A 21,999-nucleotide genomic window follows, 5' to 3' on the forward strand; every position below is an offset into this window, starting at 1 on the left:
ATTCAGTAGGGAAAAGGTTCTCTTTTAAACAAATGGTTCTGTGGAAATTGGGTATCCTTACGCCAAAAAATGAACTTCCTCATAAAAATCAACCATACACAAAAATTAACCCAAAGTTAATTATGGACCTAAATGTAAGAGCTGAAACTGTAAAATGTGTAAAAGAAAGCACAGAAGGAATTTCATGGCCCTGGATTAGGCAAAGAGTTGTTAGATGTAACACCAAAAGCATGTGACATAACAGAAGAAATTGATAAATTTAACTTTATTAAATTACAAGCTTTTGTGCTTCAGAAGACACTGTTAAGGAACTGAAAAGACAAGCCACAGAGGAAATATTTTCAAATCATGTCTGATAAAGGACTGTGTCTAGAACATATAAAGAACTTTAACAGTTCAATAATAAGACAACTCAATTTTAAAATGAGAAAAAGAACTGAATAGATATTTCATCAAACAATACATAAATGACGAATAAGCGCATGGAAATGTGCTCAGCATCATTAGTTAGTAGGAAAATGCACATTTAAAACACAGTGAGGGGCTTCCCTGGTGGTGCAGTGGTTGAGAGTCCGCCTGCCGACGCAGGGGACGTGGGTTCGTGCCCCGGTCCGGGAGGGTCCCACGTGCCGCGGAGCGGCTGGGCCCGTGAGCCATGGCCACTGAGCCTGCGCGTCCGGAGCCTGTGCTCCGCAACGGGAGAAGCCACAGCGGTGAGAGGCCCGCGTACCGCAAAAATAAATAAATAAATAAATAAAACACAGTGAGATAACTACTTTGTACCCAGCAGGATGCCCATAAGTCAAAAAGACAGACGCTGTCTAATGTCTAGGATATGGAGAAGCAGGAACTCTCATGCATTGTTGGCGGGAGTGTAAAATGGTGCACCCACCTTGGTAAACAGTTTGGCCATTTCTTTAAAAATTAAACCAAGTTACCATATGCAGTGGTCAGGTTCTCCAGAGAAACAGAACGCATAGGATGTGTTTGTATGTGGGACGAAAGTTATTTTAAGGAATTGGCTCACAGGATTGTGGAGGCTTGGCGAGTCCAAAAGCTGATAGGGGAGGCTTGCAGGCCAGGAACTCAGGAAAGGGATGCAGTTTGAGTCCAAAGCCAATCTGCTGGAAAACCAGGGAGAGTCGACGTTGCTGATGAAGTCTGAAGGCCATCTTCTGGGGAGTTCCCTCTTGTGCAGAGAAGTTGGCCTTTTGTCCTTTTCAGGTCTTCAACTAATTGGACGAGGCCCACCCACCTTATGGAGCCCAGTCTGCTTTACTCAGAGGCCATCAATTTAAATGTAAATCTCATCCAAAAACACTCTCCCGGAATAAAGTTTAACCAAACATCTGGGCACTGGGCCCGGCCACGTTGACACAGAGAATTAACCATTACACCATAATAACCCAGCAGTTCCACTTCTCAGAATCTACCCAAGAGAAATGAAAACATATATCCACACAGACTTGTATGCCATTGTTCATAGTACCTTTATTCATAACAGACACAAATGAGAAACAATCCAAATGTCCCTCAACCTTTACATGGATAAACACAATGTGGTATGTCCAGACACTGGGCTACCACTTGGCAGTTGAAAAAGGGAAGATACTGATATGTGCTGACACATGGATGAACCTCAAAAATACTATACTAAGTGAAAGAAGCCAAATTCAAAAGACTAAAAATTGTATGACTCCATTCGTAGGAAATGTCTACATAGAGCAAATCAGAGGAGCTTTGGGAGTGGGCCTGGGAACTGACTGTATGTGGACTCAAGGGAGTTTGCGAGGGTGTTGGAACTGTTCTAAAATTGGGTTCTAGTGATTACTGCACACTTCTGTAAATTGACTAAAATGTCAATGAACTGTACACTTACAGCAGATGAATTTCATGGTTTGTCAATTGTATCTCAATACTGTTAAAAAAAAAAAAGAGGGGTGACAAAAATGGGACAAATAGGCTAAGGGTAGGACACACAGTGCATCTCATAAAAGCTCCTTTATTTGCTTGAGGTGATTCACAGATTTTGCTCCGAGCTCTTTAAAAAGACCTCTCCTAAGGTGAGCTATGTTTTCCAGTGTTTACAATGTTAAATTTTATCAGCATCCTAGGAGAAACCTAAATAATTGTACTTCAAAGAGAAGCATGTCCTTTCAGCCGTAGTGCAGTGTACTCAGCTCTGTCCTCAGCAGCGTCCTTGGAGTCAGTAACTGACAGTGCTCTTCTCCACACCTGTCTCTTAAACCTCCCTTCAGTGCAGTGTAGTGGCTGCACATCAAGGGCAGTTCACAGAACACACCAGTTATGCTGCGTGAATGGGGAGGTGAGCGTAAGAGGACGAAGCCAAGAATGCTGCTGCTCTCGGGTGGTCCCTCTTAATCCGGACACGCGGTTAGAGAGTAAAGAATGGATGGACGGAATAGACAGATGGTAGTCCTGCAGGAGCTTTCAGTGAAAACTGAGTACCGGGAAGTTTAGCATCTCACACCCTGGCAAGTACCTAGAATGCAGTCATTCTCAGTTACAGGTTAGATACGGGGCCATTTGCTTTAATAGCCAGCGAGGTGGGGAGATTGGCATCCTCTTAGAGAAGCTGGGGAACCTGAGGAGGGAAAGTATTTAAATAGACTGCCTACTGCCTATGCGTAGATGTGGCCTGAAGAAATACGTGCTGGTGGGTTATGGCTCTCCCTGAGAAATAATTTTGGCTGTTCTCCAGTGCTTAGACTGCTTAGAACAGGGCCTCATTCTGTCTCTAAAGACAGTAGAATGTGGCCACAGACGTTAGCTTGGAATGGTGTGCTTTTCATTGTGAGTTTTCACAAGTGAGGCATGCTTGTTGTAAAGCATTTTTAACTATTTAATTCATATGTCAAGTATAGAATATGTAGAATCAAAAAGTAAGGTCTCCTTTCATTTCTCTATTCCCTTCTTAGCTATTTTCCTATATTTAAATATATATTTAAATTGTTTCCAGTTTTTAGCTGTTCTGAAGCTGCAGTAAACATACTGGCACCAGGCACTCCCCTATTTATAAAAAGATATGAGTGTACACACGTGTGTGTGTGTGTGTATATATATATATATACTCGTATATGTTATCACCTTAGCAACAGCTATTACCTGGTCTGTACTTAATATTTACCTTAGTACACCAGTATTTCTTTATGTTCTTTTTGAAAATCACTGCTTGAGACTACTACAAATGGTCTTAATTTTGTATTTGTAATTCTAGTCTTGTTTTAATCACGAGAAACTGTCTAAATAAGCTTTTGTTAAATGAACTACAGGACAACCTGTGAGTGCATCTTTTGGCTTGATTATATGTGAAAAGTAGCTTACTTAGTAAGAAGAAAATTGTTGGTTTTAATTGCAGTAACTTAGTTGAAATTTATTATGTTTGGAGAATTGTTTTATAGTATCTCTGAGAATGCTGGCCTTTTTTTTTTTTTTTTTGCGGTACGCGGGCCTCTCACTGTTGTGGCCTCTCCCGTTGCGGAGCACAGGCTCCGGACACACAGGCTCAGCGGCCATGGCTCACGGGCGCAGCCGCTCTGCGGCAGGTGGGATCTTCCCGGACCAGGGCACGAGCCCGTGTCCCCTGCATCGGCAGGCGGACTCTCAACCACTGCGCCACCAGGGAAGCCCCAATGCTGGCCTTTTTATCTCTAAGAAACCATTTTACCGTATAATGAACTTTGCAGATTACTTCTGCATAAGACCTAGGCTTAGGCTTCTGCTTCCAGTTCAGTTGTAGAGGTTAGAGGCAGGACGGTGTGGCCCCTGAAACAACCTAAGTAAATTACAAAAATCACTATTTCAGTGATCTGTTATTACATAATAAATTGCGCCAACACTGAGTGGTTTAAAACAGCAGTTGTGCTGTATAGCTCATGATTCTGTGGGTTGGGAGCTGAGGCAGTCTCAGCTGGTTGGTTTTTCTATTCCGTGTTGCACTGACTGATATCACTGGATGGTGTTCATTTGTAGATGGATTGGATGCTCTGGAGGATCCAGGATATCTTACTCACATATATGGTACCTGGAAAAATGTAGAAGACCGTGTTCACATGATCTTTCTAGCATAGCCTCAGGGTAGTCAGACTTCTACTATTGTGGCTTGGGACTCCTAGAGAGAATTTTCCAAGAGATAGGAAGGGAAAGGTGCTTTAGGGGAAGGCCTAAAACTGGAAACTGGCCCCACATCAGTTCTGCCATATTGTGTTGGTCAAAGCAGTGCCGGAGCCCTCCCAGTTTCAATGAGATGGGACATAGGCGTGGCCTCTCAATGGAAGAGGTATCAGGGAATTTGTGATCATCTTTAATCTACCACAGTTAGATTAAATCTGGCCACAAATCATTTTGCATTCCTCCTATATTCAGAATATACTCAACCCCTTCCAAGAATCCCAGAATTCTCATCCCACTGTGGCTTTACCCTCAAGCTTCAGATCCAGCACCTTGTCATTTAAGTCAGGTCCAGATGTAACTACACCAGGAAGCTCCTCTGGTGTAGTTCCTCTCAAGAGACAAGTTATTTATTCAACACATAATGGAGAAGCAGGCATAGAATAACTGAAGTAAACATTTCCACTCAAAATCCAGGAAACAAGAGGTACATAGCTTTCACTGGTTCATAGCAATTTTGAAATTCTGATGTTGTCATTTCTTTATTAGGTCATTTCTACTCCCTGGAAATGATTGTCCATGGCTCCTGGCTTCACTCAAGCAATTCTGAGCCACCCAGCTTTTTCTATACGAAATGGTTCATGTTTATAACTGGGTAGTCTTTTCAGCCTTGCTTCCTGCTTGTAGAAATTTGAGAATCCAGAAGCATCTTTTCAGTTTGTTCTCTTTCTGCTCCTTTCAGTCCAATCTGACATAATTCTTTTGAAAACTTTGTGAGATTCCTGTGTATCACATTATAATCCACTCCGTTAGACAGAAGTCACACCCACATTTGTTTTGAGATATGCTTTTTTCTACTTCAGATTGTGTGTCAAGGCACTAGAAGATGATACCCATAAGATTCTTAGAAGCTGGTTTCCCTGGTGGCGCAGTGGTTGAGAGTCCGCCTGCCGATGCAGGGGACGTGGGTTGGTGCCCTGGTGCGGGAAGATCCCACGTGCCACGGAGAGGCTGGGCCCGTGAGCCATGGCCGCTGAGCCTGCGCGTCCGGAGCCTGTGCTCCGCGACGGGAGAGGCCACAGCAGTGAGAGGCCCGCGTACCGCAAAAAAAAAAAAAAAAAAAAAAAAGATTCTTAGAAGCTTTTCTGTTTGAAAGAGTCCAAAAGGCACACCCTCAAGATTCCTAGAGGCCTTTTATCTAGTAAAGAGAGTCTAAGTAAGAGGCACACTCTTAAGATTCTTGGAACTGAACTAGATACAACTTTAAATCATTTTTCAGTCTCAATACAGTATTTTATAGTCACACTCTAGAAATTTTTATCCTGAAACCATGCTTTACTGGCGGACCCTAGACTTGATTTTTACTTTGAAGCCATTTCTTACTTTTCTGTCTGGGGAGAATGGGGATGAGAAAATGTTTTATGTTTGAAAAGAGCAAGTCCTGGCTCCTCTAAATTCTGCTTGAAAATGAAACGATTCTTTTGTTAGCTCTAAATTCTGCTTGAAAATGAAAGAGTTCTTTTGTAACTCATCTTTCTCTTTGCATTCCATATCATACTTGGCTAAAAGAGACATCACTTTCAACCTTCTGCCTGGCAATCTCCTTAGCCAAGTCTGCCACTTTATTGGGCACATTTTCTCTTTTCTATTTTATGCAAGGAATAGTGTTGCAGTTTTTCCACCACTGTGTAAGAGGGCTTGTCATTTCTCCATCTGTTAACATTTTCATTAATGTCCTTTAAGCTTTCATTAACAGTATTCTTGAGGCCCTTCCTGTTTCTGCTCACCACCTGGTCCCAAAGCCAATGTCACTATTTTAAGATTTTTATTACAGAGTCCCACTTCCATGTACCAGTATCTGTTATGGTTATCTAATTCTGTAACAAATTACCTAAAAACTTGTAATCTTAGAACAACAACCATTTTGTTGTACTTCACAAATTGTAGGTCAGTGAAAAGGGCAGGCTCAGATGGTGGTTATTCTTCTCCATGTAGCATCAGCTGAGGTTAGTTGGTGGCATTCAGTTAAAGGATGGGCTGGTTTGAAGAGTCCAAGACAGTTTTACTCACATTTCTGACACTTTGACAAGGATCATTCAAAAGCTATTCTTGGCTGGGGCTGTCAACCAGAGTGCCTACACCTAGCTTTTTCAGCATGACAGTCTCACTGTAATTAGACTGTGGTGACAGTAGCACAAAAGACAGGAAGGAGGAAATAGGTATCTTCTGTTGTAAAATTCTTACTTATATGTGAAGTGGTGTACTATTATTAGAAGTTAGATTGTGGTAAGTTAAAGCGCTATAGTTTAAGCACCAGAGCAACCACTAAAACTACAAAAGAAACAAGTATGTCTAATAAGCCAACAGTGGAGATAAAATGAAATACTAAAAAATATTCAGTTCCAGATAAGGCAAGAAAAAATAGGAAAAGGATAAATTTGGGCAAATAGAAAATAGCAAGATGGTTACTTTGAATTCAGTCATATAAATAGTTATATTGAGTATAAATGGTCTAAATGCTCTGAAGGTGGAGATCATCAGGCTAGATAAAAAAGCAAGACCTACTAACCACAAACTGTCCACAAGAAATCCTCTTCATATATGAACACACAGGTTATAAGTAAAAGGATTGAAAAAGATATGCCATGCAAACACTAATCATTCAGAAAACTGGACTGGCTGTATTAATATACAACAAAATAGGCTTCTGAGCAGGGAGTATTACTAGTAATATTGAGAGATATTTCATAATGACAAGAGAATCAGTTTATCAAAAAGACATGACAATCCTAAATGTCTATGAGCCCAATAACAGAGCTTCAAAATACTTGAAGCAAAAATTGACAGAACAGAAAGGATAAATAGGCAAAACTACAGTTGTAGTTAGTCTCAAACACTTCTCTCTCAGCATTTGATTTATAAGTAGGTAGGCTATTAATACAAACTAGAATCTGGAGCAGCACTGTTAACCAGTGGACTTAATTGACATTTATAGAATATTGCACTCAATAATAGAGGAACACACATTCTTTTCAAGTACACATGGAATTTTCATCAAGGTAGATCATATAACAAGTCTCAATAGACTTTAAAAGATTTAAACTATACAGGATATGTTCTTTTACTATTTCTAAATTGAACTAAAAGTAAATAACAATAGAATATATAGAATTCCTCCCCCAAATATTTAGAAATTAAACAATACAGTTTAAAATAAACCATGGTTCCAAGAAATCACAAGAAAAATTAGAAAACATTTTTTAACTGAATGAAAAATGAAAACACATTATATCAGTATTTATGCAGCTAAAGCAGTGCTCAGAGGAAAATGTATAGCTTTAAAATACATACATTAGAAAAGAAGAAAAGTCTAAAACCAATTATCTAAGCTTTCACCTTAAGGAGCTGGAAAAGTCAAAGCAAAATGAACCCGAAGTATGCGGAAGGTAGAAAACAAGAAGTAGAAATCAATAAAATAAAATATTATAAAACAGACAAATAATAGAGAAAATTGATGAAAGCAAAAGCTGTTTTATTATTGTTTTTTACCAGATCAGGTTAGTTGGCCTTCTTTAGTGTCAGTTCAGTGCCTTCCATATATATATTCCTAGATATAAGAGGTTAAAATTGTCAGCGTCTTAGGCTCTAGGCCCAGAAACTGGTGTCTTGTCATATCCACCATATTTTATTGGTCAAATAAGTCAAAGAGGTTACCCAAATTCAAGGTTGGGGAGAGACATATATACCCACTTCTCAGTGGGAGAAGTTTCAAAATATTTGTGTCACTCTTAAGCACAGTCATTTTTGAAGACCTCAGAGAGCTATGAAAACGAAGAGTGCTGAATGAGCTGAAATAGCAGAAATGGAGGAGCATGTAGGAGATGAGATTGCTAGCAGTCATCCTTCCTGAGCGTGTTTGCTGAGAATGGACACTGGCTAAGGATCAAGCTTGCTATGGAAGTGAAACTCTATGAGGGGAAAGAGGAACCATGGGAATTTTGATGGTCACATAGTCTGGCATGGTGAACTGGAACCTAGGGAGGCCTCAGACACACAGCTCGTCTTCCCCATAGGTTGTTTGCTAAGCCTTGGGGCGGGATGGGAGGTTGGGAAGTTGAGCTGGAAATATGCAGTGAAGTCTTCTGCAGTCCTGCAGTGCTTAGGAGACCGTCTCCATGTGATGGAGTAGGGTGCAGCTGCAATAAACACACCACTGATTTCACCTTTGAGACGTTTTACACCAGAAGTAAGCTGATTAGATTGAAGTGAGCAGCTTCTCACCCTACCTGTCTAATAGAGGAAAGGATGGACCCTCACTGGGAGAAGATAACATCAACCACAGTTTTATGGCTGTTACATTGACAGTATTGATAATAAACTAAAAAGTTAGGTGACATGTGAAAAGTAAAAAAAAAAAAAAAAAAAGTTCAAAGAAGAAGGTACAAGAGAAGCAGATCCACCGATGATACAGACTTAGGAGTTACCAAACAAAGATTTTATAGCTGTTGTAAATGTGTTAAAGGAAATAAAGGAAGAGGCTAGCAAAGTGGATGAAAAGATGAACAGTATCAACAGAAAGTTGGGATCTATCAAAAAATAATCAAGTGGATATTCTAGAGCTGAGAAATATGGTATCTGAAATTAAGATTTGAGTTTAAGAGCAAACTTGGCACAACAAAAATAACTAGAACTAGTGAACTAAAGGAAAGTTCAGTGGAAAAAAGTACAAGCTCAGAAAGAAAAAGGAATGGAAAGAAAAAAAACAGCTTAAGAGACATAGGGGATTGAGTCACTTCATCTAATGTACATGTGGTTGGAGTCCCAGGAGGAGAGAATGAGCAAAAGAAATATTTGAAAAGATAACGACCAAAGGTTTTCCAAACTGATGAAAGATAGCAATCCACAAGTTCAAGAAGCACCAGGGACTTAGTGAACCCCAAGCAAGATTAATATGAAGAAAAACACACCTAAGTACAACTTAGTGAGACTTGTGAAAACCAGCTATAAAGAGAAAAATCTTAAAACAACTGAAGGAAATAAACCACACTCCCTTCAATGGAGCAACAGTAAGATTGGTGGCTGACTGTCCTACAGACATTATTAAAATCAGATCATAAAGGAATGACATCCTTAAATTTTAGGTGCAGAAAGGAAAAATATGGCCAACCTGAAACTCTATACCCAGCAAAAAAAATTTTTTTAATTGAAGGCAAAATAAAGATGTTTTTAGACAAAAGGTGTGACACTTCCTCACAAGTAGACCCACAGTACAATAATACTAAAGAAAGTTATTCACTCTGAAAACAAGTAATCCCAAGTGAACCATAAAAGCTCAGGGAAAAATGAAGAGCATAGGGAAGCATAAATATATGAGTAAGTACAAAAGATTTCAGACCATTGAAAGCAACAATAGTAATGTTTTGTTGGGCCTTAAACATACATAGAAATGGAGTTAAACTGGTATTTTTGTCTTGCTCAGGAAGTGGTAAATGTCAACTGTAAATCAAGAAAGTATTTATAATCTGTAAGATAATTGCTAAAAATATTACAAAAATGTTTAAACAAAAACTTCACCAAAAGTAAAATGGTATAATAAAAAATTGATTAATCAAAAAAAGAGGAATAAGTGAAGAAAAAAGAGCAGATGGAATGAATAGAAAATTTATAACAGAAAGGTATCCTTAAATATAATTAAATTATGTGTAAATAGACTTATTCCTCCAATTAAAAAATTTTTGGACTGGATTTTTTAAAAAGAAAAAATATATAGTTTGCATAAGTTATATATCACATAAAAGGGTATGGAAAACAAAGAAAAGGTACACTATACAAATACTGACCAAAAACTCTTGTATATTAATATCAGACAAAGCAGACTTTATGCCAAGAAGAATTATGAGAGATAAAGGGGGGCATTTTATAATGATAAAGGATCAATTCAGTAGGAAGACAGAACAGTTCTAAATTTATATGTTCCTAACAACATAACTTCAAAATATATAAAGCTAAAATTGACAGGACAAAAAGGAGAAGTAGATAAATCATAGTCGGAGAATTTAACAACCTTCTTTCAACCACTAATATAACAAGCAGATTTAAAAACATTTTTTTTTATTGTGGTAAAAGTCACATAATGTAAAGCATACTATTTAAACCATATTTAACTGTCCAGTTCAGTGGCGCTAAGTGCATTCACATTGTTGTGCAGCTCTCACCATCATCCATCTCCCGAATTTTTCACCTTCCTAGATGGAAACTCTGTCCCCATGAAACACTAACTCCCTATTTCCTTCCCCCCACCCCCAGGCTCCTGGCATCTACCAATGTACTTTCTGACTCTGAATTTTGCTATTCTAGGTGCCTCATATAAGCGGAATCAAACAGTATTTGTCTGCACCTAATGTATATTGGAATGCAGGTATTATTTTGTTATTTAAGGTTATTTAAGGTTATTTTGTTATTTAAGGTTAACTTAATATACGTCCAGCAAGCAGATTTTTAACAATCAGTAAGGTGATAGAATATTTAAGCAATGTGATTAATTTGACCTATTTATAGAACATTATTTGCTATTTATAGAACATTATTTCCAACAACTGCAGAATGCACATTTTTTTCAAGCATGCGTGGAACTTTTACCAGAATAGAACGTGTGCTAAGCCAAAAAGCCAATCTCAACAGATTTCAAAGGATCGATATCATAAAGTATATGTTCCATGGTGGAATTAAACTAGAAATATATAACAGAAAGATAAAAAAGTTCTCAATTTGCATGGAAAATAAGCAGCACACTTTTAAATAATCCGTAGGTCAAAGAAGTACTCACAGCCACAATCAGAAAATATATTGAGGGCTTCCCTGGTGGCGTAGTGGTTGAGAGTCCGCCTGCTGATGCAGGGGACACGGGTTCGTGCCCTGGTCCAGGAAGATCCCACATGCCGCGGAGCGGCTGCGCCCATGAGCCATGACCGCTGAGCCTGCACGTCCAGAGACTGTGCTCCGCAACGGGAGAGGCCACAACAGTGAGAGGCCTGCGTACTGCAAAGGAAAGGAAAAATCAAAAAAAATATATATATATATATATATTGAACAGAATCAGTATCAGAACATGTGAGACACAAAGTAGTGCCTGGGGAGAATTGTACAGCTTTAAATGAATTTGTTTAAAAGGTAACATTAGGGCTTCCCTGGTGGCGCAGTGGTTAAGAGTCCACCTGCCGATGCAGAGGACACGGGTTCGTGCCCAGGTCCGGGAAGATCCCACATGCCGCGGAGCGGCTGGGCCCGTGAGCCATGACCTCTGAGCCTGCGCGTCCGGAGCCTGTGCTCCGCAACGGGAGAGGCCACAACAATGAGAGGCCCGTGTACTGCAAAAAACAGAAAAAAAAAAAAAAGAAGGTAACATTAAAAGCCAGCCATCTAATCTTGCATCTCAAAAAGCTAGAAAAAGAAATGCAAACTAAATTCAGATAAACTGGAAATAACTAACAGAAAAAAAGACAAAGAAAATTAGCAAAGTCAAAGGTGTTTCTTTGAAAATATTAATAAAATTGATAAACTCCTACTTAAAGAGCTCAAATTAACAATATGGTATAAAAAGGAAATATTACTAGAGATCCCAGAAATATTAAAGGATAAGAAAATACTATGAACACCTTTATGTCAGTACATTTGACAACTTGTATGAAATGGACAAATTCCTTATCAAACTGACACTCAAAAAAGTAAAAATTGTGAATAGTATTATACCTTTTAAAGGCATTGAATCTGGGACTTTCCTGGTGGCACAGTGGTTAAGAATCCACCTGCCTATGCAGGGGACACAGGTTCAATCCCTGGTCCGGGAAGATCCCACATGCTGCAGAGCAACTAAGCCTGTGTGCCACAGATATGAAGCCTGTGCTCTAGAGCCCACAAGCCACAACTACTGAGCCCGCGTGCCCTAGAGCCCATGTGCCACAACTACTGAGCCCGCGTGCCACAACTACTGAAACCTGCACGCCTACAGCCCGTGCTCCACAACAAGAGAAGCCACTGCAATGAGAAGCCTGCGCACTGTAACAAAGAGTAGCCCCTGCTCGCCGCAACTAGAGAAAGCCCACGTGCAGCAACGAAGACCCAACACAGCCAAAAACAAAAAAGGCATTGAATCCATGCTTGGAAATCTTCCCATCTCTAGTAATATTCTTCACCTGAACTAGGTCTCAGTTTTAGGTCTCTGATGTAAAAGTTCACTGTGGCTGCTGACAAGATTTAGACTCAACTCCCCTTCCATACAGTTTCCTTCAGATTGATCTCCGTTTATTTACTTTTCATCCCTTTTTTGGAGTTTGAGGCGTCCAATTAAGTATATCACATTTTCCTTCTGCCAGCTTCCGGACCTTTGAGAAGCAGACATAACTCAGGTTGGCATAAAAATGTCGACCTTATTTGTGGGGGAACTGGGTAAAAGCATCCGTAGGCCTGACTCTAGTCATCGTACCCCTTCGAATTGGACTGACCTAACTTGCCCTTCTGAGTTTGCCATGTGGATGAGAGGGGAATGTATGCAGGTTTGGGCAAGCAAGTTCTAAGAGAGGGTGAGAGACTGGTGACATGTGTGGTCAGTCTTTCACTCTCTCTCATCAAATAGATAAGGCAGAGAGAGGGAGAGGGAGAGAGAGAGGGAGAGGGAGAGAGAGAGGGAGAGGGAGAGGGAGAGAGAGAGGGAGAGGGAGAGGGAGGGAGAGAGGGAGAGAGGGAGAGAAAGAATGGTGTTTTTTCACCTGTCAACCTGGTTGGAGCCCTACTCTTATTATCCTCTTTCTCTAAGAAGTCAGATCTACCCTGTTCAGATGGAACCCCCAGTTCCACTGCCAACCTACTTCTGGGTCCTCATGTCATCTGGACCCCCTGCTCTATTTTGAATAAGTTTTTATAATTTTGATCTTACCCCCAGAATTCTTGCCTCTCCTCTGCAGAATGTAAACCTGGCTTTCGTAGGCAGTGCTATTTTTTAACTGTACTATAACAAGTTATATTCTTTAACTTGATCAGTGCTGTCAACCAGAATCATCTCAAGATCTCAAATGCTGAAAGTCCCTCTGTTTTCCTTCCTCCTCTTCTCTGGCTAGTGTTTTCCCTTCAAAGCCTCAAATTCAGAGATTCCTTCAGTTATATACTGTCTCTCCACCTCTCTTTCCCTCCCCCCTCTCTATCACAGCAGATGGCCGTGCTATTGATCTTAACTTCCTCAACTGTACGCCCTTCTACACAATAATTTTTATCTATATCCGTCACCCATCCTTTCTTCCATTTCTAACCATAAAGAAAAAACAGTTTCTCCTCTTAACATGGCGAACTCTAACCAGACGTCTTTTCCCACCTTCTCACCAGACTTTGCTCCATTATTAACCTCTCTTCCTTTTACTGGCATTAAAAATAAAAACAACAAGTCTTGTTAAAGATTCAGCTTTCCTTTCAAACTATGCCAGGCCTCTTAGAGCAGTTAATTCCATTTCTCCATTTTCTTTAATTCCCCCAATTACTGGAAGTTTCTGTTCTCTTTTATTGCCATCCTGAAATTTCTAAGCTCACCAGCGCCTGTTAAGTTATTCTTAGCCCTCCTTCCGCCCTGAAAAGACAGGACCGGGTGCTGCCTCCTTTGCCTCTTCTTCCTCAACTTCACTGATGGACTGCAGACTTTGTGGAAAGCTCCCCTCTCAAATAAGTAAACCTTTTAGAAGGTAAGCAAACTGTCTTATTGACTTGCTGTAACAAGGGAGACCACACAGATGATTCTGAAGGACTGCCTGCTTTAGGAAATGAATTTAGGATTTTTATAGGTTAATTATAGGTTGATTATAGGTTTTATAGGTTGATTATCAAGTTCTAGGGTAAGAAGTCAGAAGTGAGCCGAGTCTTTGGGTTGGTTGATTTCTTAAAGTCATGATCAATGCCCACACGCAAGGTGGTGATTGAAAGGGAAGGTCTGTGGCGGCCGAGGACACTGCGTCTGTGACTGTCCGACTGAATGCTGGTAACCGTTCCAGCCCTCGGTCTTGCATAACGGATGGCGTGGTTTTTCGCGTTCTCACTTTCAAGCACGTCTTCGGTGTATTTTTGACGATTTAAATCCATTGCAGTTGCCCTGGTTTCCCCTTACCTTGGCTATTACAGTAACAAAATAGGTCTCACCGCCTTTCGAATCTTCTCGTAGTGACTCTAAAGCCAGGGCCATCTCTCTAGAGCACAAATTCGAATGCGTTTTCTGCTGAAAGCCCTTGGTGGCTCTCTTTATGTATAAAATACAGCTGCGTATACTGAGTGTAGCGTTCAGCCCCGTTTCCAGTCCTCGTCTGTCTGTTGGTCTGTGGGTTTCCTGCTCCCTCCCTCCGTCCTGCTTTTCCCCCTCACTCCCTGCCCCCCCTTTTCTCTTCCTCACCCCCAGACTATGCTTGTATTATAGAAGTATACTGACTTTTCTGAGCTCATACTCTGTATTGTGGCCTCTGTGCCTAAAACAAAATAATGTTTGTTTCTTCTTGGAACGTTCTTTGTTTCTAAACCTTACCTTTATCCGATTGTTAAAAGTCCTGTCTCTTTTCAAACTGTATTTAAATGTCACCTTTACAGAGCATGTTACTTTGCTGGGACTGTGTAGCAAAATCCTGCAGACGGGGTGACAACAGCAGCAGTCTGTTTGCTCGGTCTTGGAAGCTAGTCATCTGAGGTCAAGGTGTCGCAGGCTTGGTTTCCTCTGAGGGCTCTCTACGTAGCTTGCAGATGTCCACCTTCTTTCCTTGTCCTCACATGGTCTTTCCCCTGGTGTGTCTCTTTGTGTCCTAACTTCCTCTTCCTATAGGGGCACCAGTCAGATTGGATTAGGGGCCCACCCTAAAGGCCTTATTTTAATTTAATCATATCTTAAAGGGCCTTATCTCCAAATACAGACACATCCTGATGTACTGGGGGATGAGGGCTTCGACACATGATTTTGGGGGGTTAGAAGACACAGTTTAGTCCCTAACACAGAGCCTCTGTACGTCTTCCCTGCAGTAAGGAACCCTCCCCCAAACCCGAAGCACTCTGGACCACTTGCAGCGTTTATTGTATTTGCCTTGATGTGGGGTTTTTCGAGTTGATCTGTCTGTCTCTGGCGGTTTGTGGGTTTCCTAAGGACAGGAACTATCTCTTACTCAACTTCATCGCTCCCTGCTCTCTAGTGCTGAGTGGGGCTTGATTCAGCATAAATCAGGCTTAAATATCTAATAATATATTTTCCAGAAGTTTTAGGAGATTGACATAAAAAATATAGGAAGGGAATATGTTATACTTTCTATTTTAGAAGTCTTTGAGCATAGCTTGAGATTTTTATCTTAGGTTCTTAAATTATACATAATATAAGTAATGTCAGTTTTATAGAACTAAATATAACTCTTTTATGATGTTTAATCATCTAATTGGCTTCTGTGAGCTACCTATCAGTTCTTGCAATTTTATTACTTCCATTACATTTGTTTTCAGATAAAGATGAATGTCATGTCTCAACCAACACTGAAAATGTGACGTTTAGAAGACATTTGCTAAGTCAAGTCACCTCACGTAAGTCTGCGCACATCTCTCAGCATCAGCTTAATTTTGATTTAAAATGTAAAGAATTAAGTTCACCACCTTTGAGGCTTTCTCAACGCTCAAATTGCTCAGAATATCTCAGAGTCCCCTTGTATATTGAATCACTGGTCTTGGAAAATAGTGGAAAGATGATTACGTACTAAATTTCATGTGCTTATTAAAAATATAATGTTTAAAATTTATTTTAAAACTGAGAGTAGCACTTCAAAATCGTCCTTTATTTTGTATCAAGTCTAGGCAACAAGTCCCAGCTGTGTGCCAAACTTAATGGTTCTAAAACGGTTTTCCATTGTAACAAATGTTTTGTATTTCAGTTTCTTAAGTCTTTGTACGGTCTTTTAAAATATGTTCTTGATCATTAAAGGGCGATATATAGTAACTGGAACCTTAAATGGTTAACTATTTATTCAAAAAATGTAGCTTTGAAAAGTCATCTTAACCAATCCCAACTATTATAATTATCTCCTAATGGTCTTCTGTCTTCATTCTGTCTTCTATCCTGTTTTTGTTGCCAGACAGATCTGCAGGTAGAACCACTCCAATAATTTTAAAACCCTTTAATGGCTCCCCACTCACTACTGGATAGAATCCATGCCTTCCCCTGGCATTCACAGCCCTCTCCCAAGCTCCTAAAAATACCCCCCCGCCTTAGCCAACTGAGCTCTCTCCTGTTCTCTGACTTCTCATTCTTGTCTGTGCCTCTGCGTCTCAACTTGGACTGTTTCCTTGGTGTTCTCTGTGACGTCCTTTGCTCCTCCCTTTCTGGTTTCTCCGCCGGTTGAAATCTTGGCGCAAGCTGGCCCCTCAAGGCTCAGCTCAGGTGTGGACCCCTCCACGAAGCTTTCCCTGATCACTCCAGCTAGAAGCACGAGCTCTTCCCCTCTCTGCTGGCTTCGCCCAGGATTTTGTTTTTACCACTGTTTCAGCACATTTCACCCTGCAGCTTTAGTGTGTGTGTTGATGTCTGTCTTATCTCCCACCCGAGGTTGTGAGGGCCAGAAAATCAAACCTCTTGTCTGACTTATTTTTGTCTTACACAGCATTCGGCAATAACCTTTAATAGTGCTTGGTAAATATTTGTATAACAAATTGAGAATGTGCCTGGACTTTTCTCCCATCATCCCCTTCCGTCTTTCATCCTTACAGACACATATGGTCCGTATTCATGGCAACTGTTCTCCCTTGTTGTGCCCTCCTGGCAGACCTGCACACTGCCATCTTATCCTAGGCAAACACTGACCGTGGTGTAATTAACAAGATACGGTCAGTTCCCAGCCTCAGAAATAAACTGTAGTCCCAAAGTTCATGTCTAATTCTGCTGTTTGGAATGCAGAAAGCATTTTTCCACAAAAACAATGTTATAAATAGTGGTTAGGTTTCTCAGCCAGCCCTCCCAAGCCTAGTTAACCCAGAAGTACCAGTGCAGCCTCCGTGTATCACATTGTTTTGTAGAGAACCTCTAACTCTGGATATGGAAACACATCTCTCATTCCCTAGAAGCAGAACAGTAACTTTCTGGGCAGCCTGAGCTGTAGGAGGGTCTGAGCTGGGGCTCTGGCATGGCCCCTCCCCCCATATTGGATACCCTCATACCAGCAGCTTTTTGGTTTTCAGTATTTGCATAAGGAACATTTACCGATAGGTCACTGATACTCTCATGTCTTCGGAATTGAGGGCAAGGGGACACTTGCTCTTCTCATCATCCCACAGTAGATTCGGATGGTAAATAGGGCTTCAGCTGCCCTGTCACATGGGGGTTAAGTGAGGTATTGACAGATGAGGAGTGTCTTACTACTGCTCACTTTCAGTTGTCCTGTGGGCTTATGGGAATTAAATATATAAGCATGGAAAATACTTCTCTCTATAGGAAAAACACATTTCTAGGCATCAGCTCTGTATTTGACATGACATCAGTTTTGTGGACAAGTGATTCTCATTCCTACGTGGGCGTAGTGATGCTTTGCCATGAAAAGCACCTGTGTGTGTAAACAGCCCCGGAGGCTGACGGTTTCTGCTGTCGGGCTGTAAGAATAGCACTCCATAAAATTTAGAGAATTTGACATGTTCAGCATCTTATGAGCTTGGAGCACAGGAGTGAGTGTCTATTTTATGTTTAGTGCTGTCCTAGATGCTGGGACTGGGGAACGGGAACCAAAGATAATATGAAAAGTGTCCTTTCCCCTCCAGGAGCCTGAATCAGGGAGTAGAGTATGAAAGAAGCATTCACAGTGCAAACAATATGTTGTTAATTGCCATAAAGTACTTCAGGAAGGTAGCAAACGTTCTTAGGATGATCAGAATGGCGTGATTCCCCATGGTTATAAAGATAGTGGTGGGATTTCATTTAGTCTTAGAGCAATGGTGAAGGTCTAAATAAAGAGCTAGGAGAGGAAATGATATTCCAGGTTGGATTAACAGCATGAACAGAGGACTAGAGTTACAAACAGACAAACGAAACAGCATTACTGGCTGGAACAGAAGGTTTAGTTTACGTCAGTGAAATAATAGGTGGGAAAATGGCGCCAGGGGTTCCACCCTGGCAGTGAATAAGCGCTCATCCGTAGATCTTTTTAAACATACAAGTCCCTGGATCTTAACCCCGGAACTAATAAATAGAATTGCTGGGGCATGAGACCTAAGCCTGTTTATCTTTTAAAGCTCCCCCAGTGGTTGAGAACCACTGAATTAGAAGGAGGGGCTGAACGTAGGAGTCAGGCCTCTGTCCCTCAAGCAGTGGGAAGCCCTCAGGGGCTTCTGAGACGGGTGACATATGAGCAATGGGCGTTTGCCAAGATAAAGGATTCGTCAACTGCATGTGAATGGCAGAGAAATAAGAACCAGCTTGAGTCTGAGCAGTGGTGGTGGGGAGGCAGAGGTCACATGTGTACGTGTGCATGGATGTATGGGAGTCAGCGATGTCAGCCTTGACCTCGGCGTGATTTCTTTTATAAACCGCTTATACGACTTCACCCTCATTAGTCTGATCTGTTTTCTCTTACAACCTGGCAACTTAAACAGTAATTTCCGCCAGTTTGCATTTAATGGAAGGAGACCATTGTCTACTCATGTCCACGTCTAACTCATAATCATAAGTGAAGTTGTGTGTATGAGGAATGCGACCTGTAGCGTACTCGTAAGGCGTGTACTAGCCACCCACGTGCAGTAAGACAACCTCGGTTCTCACTGGGCAGGATTGCGCCAACAGCCGGAGTCACATGTACGATACTTACTGGCACGTGATTCTCTAGCATCTAGTTGAAATTGAAGCAATAGTCTGAATTATGCTCTGCGCTTTAATATTTTTAGCAAGAGATTTGATAAGCGCTTCATTTTTCTGGCAGCAGACCCACGCCTGCTTCCTGACAGCAGCAGCTGCCCTTCCTCTGAGTTCATGCTTCTCTCCTGCCCACACCTCCTCCCCTCCCCTCCCCTCCGGGCCCATCCCCTGCTGGTGTCTGTGCACCACACCACACCCCATCCTCACCCGGGGGGCAGCAGAGAGGAGATTAAAGCAGTCAGAATTTCACTTCTCCTTTGCCACTGACACGGCCGGCTGACCCTGGAGTCTCACACTCCTGGCCGACGCCGGACGTGAAGCCTGCCAGCGTATCCACACTCAGAAGTCTCAAACCACGCCTTAGTCGGACATGTTTCCCATCTCTTTGACGTATTTTAAATAACTTATGTTTGGCAACAATGGGCCATGTTTATTAGATGGCAGAGAATAAATTCAAGGTGTGATGTTTTGATATGACCTGTCCCCTTTAAAAAAGGATTCAACATCATGGATTTTTAAAAAAGAACCACTCTCTTGGCTATTCTGTAACAGTACATACAGTGACAGCAGTTCCTGCTCTGGTCTTCTTTGCCTGTGGCAGTTAATTTACTCTTGTGTTATCAATATCTCCAGATCTCTTGACTTAAATTTTTTATGACAACTTAGGCTTTCACTAACCATCCACATGTTTAACCAGACAATGGATGGTCTGCTCAGATTTGAGGGAGCCTGTAGGAGAAAGGGAAGCGGGGAGAACTAAAATTTGTTGAGTACCCACTCCGTGCCATGTCCTTTACATGTCTTTTATGATCTTAACTCCATTTTACAACGGAGGAACTTGGGATTTAGAGAGGTTTTAAAAATGTATCTGATGTCAGAAGTCTAGTCAGCGATAGAACTGGGTTTTGATCCCAGGTCTGGCTATCTAACTGTTTAAGCAGACTGATCCTACAGGTCTGCGTGACTTTTATTTGTTGGGAAACATCAGTGAACTTGGAATTGGTTGGGGGTGGGGGGTTGGGTGTAAGCTTTACCTCCCTCACTAATAACCGTGACCATTTTAATGAAATTTTTTAACACCTTTATTGGAGTATAATTGCTTTACAATAGTGTGTTAGTTTCTGCTTTGTAACAAAGTCGATCAGTTATACATATACATATATCCCCATATCCCTCCCTCTTGCGTCTCCCTCCCACCCTCCCTATCCCACCCCTCTAGGTGGTCACAAAGCACCGAGCTGATCTCCCTATGCTATGCGGCTGCTTCCCACTAGCTATCTACTTTACGTTTGGTAGTGTATATATGTCCATGCCACTCTCTCACTTCATCCCAGCTTACCCTTCCCCCTCCCCATATCCTCAAGTCCATTCTCTAGTAGGTCTGCGTCTTTATTCCTGTCTTGCCCCTAGGTTCTTCATGACCTTTTTTTTTTTAGGTTCCATATATATGTGTTAGCATATGGTATTTGTTTTTCTCTTTCTGACTTACTTCACTCTGTATGACAGACTCTAGGTCCATCCACCTCACTACAAATAACTCAATTTCGTTTCTTTTTATGGCTGAGTAATATTCCATTGTATATGTGTGCTGCATCTTCTTTATCCATTCATCTGTCGATGGACACTTAGGTTGCTTCCATGTCCTGGCTAATGTAAATAGAGCTGCAATGAACGTTGTGGTACATGACTCTTTTTGAATTATGGTTTTCTCAGGGTATATGCCCAGTAGGGGGATTGCTGGGTCGTATGGTAGTTCTATTTTTATTTTTTTAAGGAACCTCCATACTGTTCTCCATAGTGGCTGTATCACTTCACATTCCCACCAACAGTGCAAGAGTGTTCCCTTTTCTCCACACCCTGTCCAGCATTTATTGTTTGTAGATTTTCTGATGATGCCCATTCTGACTGGTGTGAGATGATATCTCATTGTAGTTTTGATTTGCATTTCTCTGATGATTAGTGATGTTGAGCATTCTTTCATGTGTTTGTTGGCAATCTGTATATCTTCTTTGGAGAATAATGAAATTTTAATTTAAAATATTTAATGCTCTCAGCTTCAGTTTCCTCATTTATCCTATGGGGATAAAGCCTGCTTTACTGACCATTTGGGATGGTTGTGAGAATAATAAGCTAGTGAATTTCAGTATGATTTTACAGGTATAAAAACCCTTGAAAGATTGAGAGATTTTTAATGAAAGCAAAAAACAAGCAAAAACCCACAAAGCATTAAATGAGATGATTTGGATAGATTTTGTGGTATTTCACTTCTTAACATTGCTCTACAAACTTTCCAAATAATATTTGTCAGTTTTGTAAGTCCCCACCACCATGGTTTGCCAAACTGCGTCACTGAATTAAACATCTCAGTGCAGCAGAGAGAGTCCTGGCTACATACCAGGTACCTCATTTCACTTACCAGAAGCAATCATTAGTTTCTATACCATATCCAACAGGTCTGAACTCTGGTAGATACTGAAATGTTCATAGCCAGTGAGGACTCAGAATGTTCTAAGTCTGCTCACTAGTCATAGACTTATCGGACTAAAGTTAATGTTAACATTCTCAGGATAATTCTTTATATTTTTGAAGTTTTTAATAAGCCTGAGTAATAAAGTCACATTTTGTAAAAGTACTTTCACAAAACTGCTCTTCAAAAGTGTTTCCAGGTTTCTGGGCAACGTTCATAGGTTACAGGATGGTGAATACTGAAAGAGAGCTCTGAGCTATTGTCATCCACTTAAACTTCTTCCACGTATACAGAGAAGAGATAAGAAATGTAGGGAACTCGTTAAGTTACAAGGACAAGGTTACGAATGAAGTGGCCTTGAGCCTGAGAAGTACCAAGGTCATGTCCTAGGTTTACCCCAAACCTTTACCCCATTAAAGCCCTAAGTCTCTCCTGAAAGGCAAATGCCTTAGGAAGCCCAGCTGAGACCATGGGAGAATAGTGTTAGAATAGTATTCAGATACGGATCCAG

The 21,999-nt window shown here is 41.0% G+C and overlaps 1 protein-coding gene across 23 annotated transcripts in view; it reads left to right on the forward strand.

The window, feature by feature from the left end:
- Window positions 1-21,999, forward strand: part of ZNF438 (zinc finger protein 438) — a 170,189-nt gene that overhangs the window by 71,782 nt on the left and 76,408 nt on the right. For 17 of the 23 annotated variants that reach the window (XM_060163049.1, XM_060163204.1, XM_060163093.1 and 14 more), the window contains one exon: window positions 15,637-15,714. The exons of 4 other annotated variants lie outside the window; for them this stretch is intronic. The gene's annotated coding sequence lies outside the window, so the exon portion shown is untranslated. Of the gene's footprint in view, window positions 1-13,764; window positions 13,857-15,636; window positions 15,715-21,999 lie in introns of those variants that run through there. 2 more of the 23 variants (XM_060163169.1, XM_060163149.1) reach the window with 1 other exon arrangement.

This window comes from Lagenorhynchus albirostris, chromosome 1 (genome assembly GCF_949774975.1).
Source record: "Lagenorhynchus albirostris chromosome 1, mLagAlb1.1, whole genome shotgun sequence".
NCBI lineage: Eukaryota > Metazoa > Chordata > Mammalia > Artiodactyla > Delphinidae > Lagenorhynchus > Lagenorhynchus albirostris.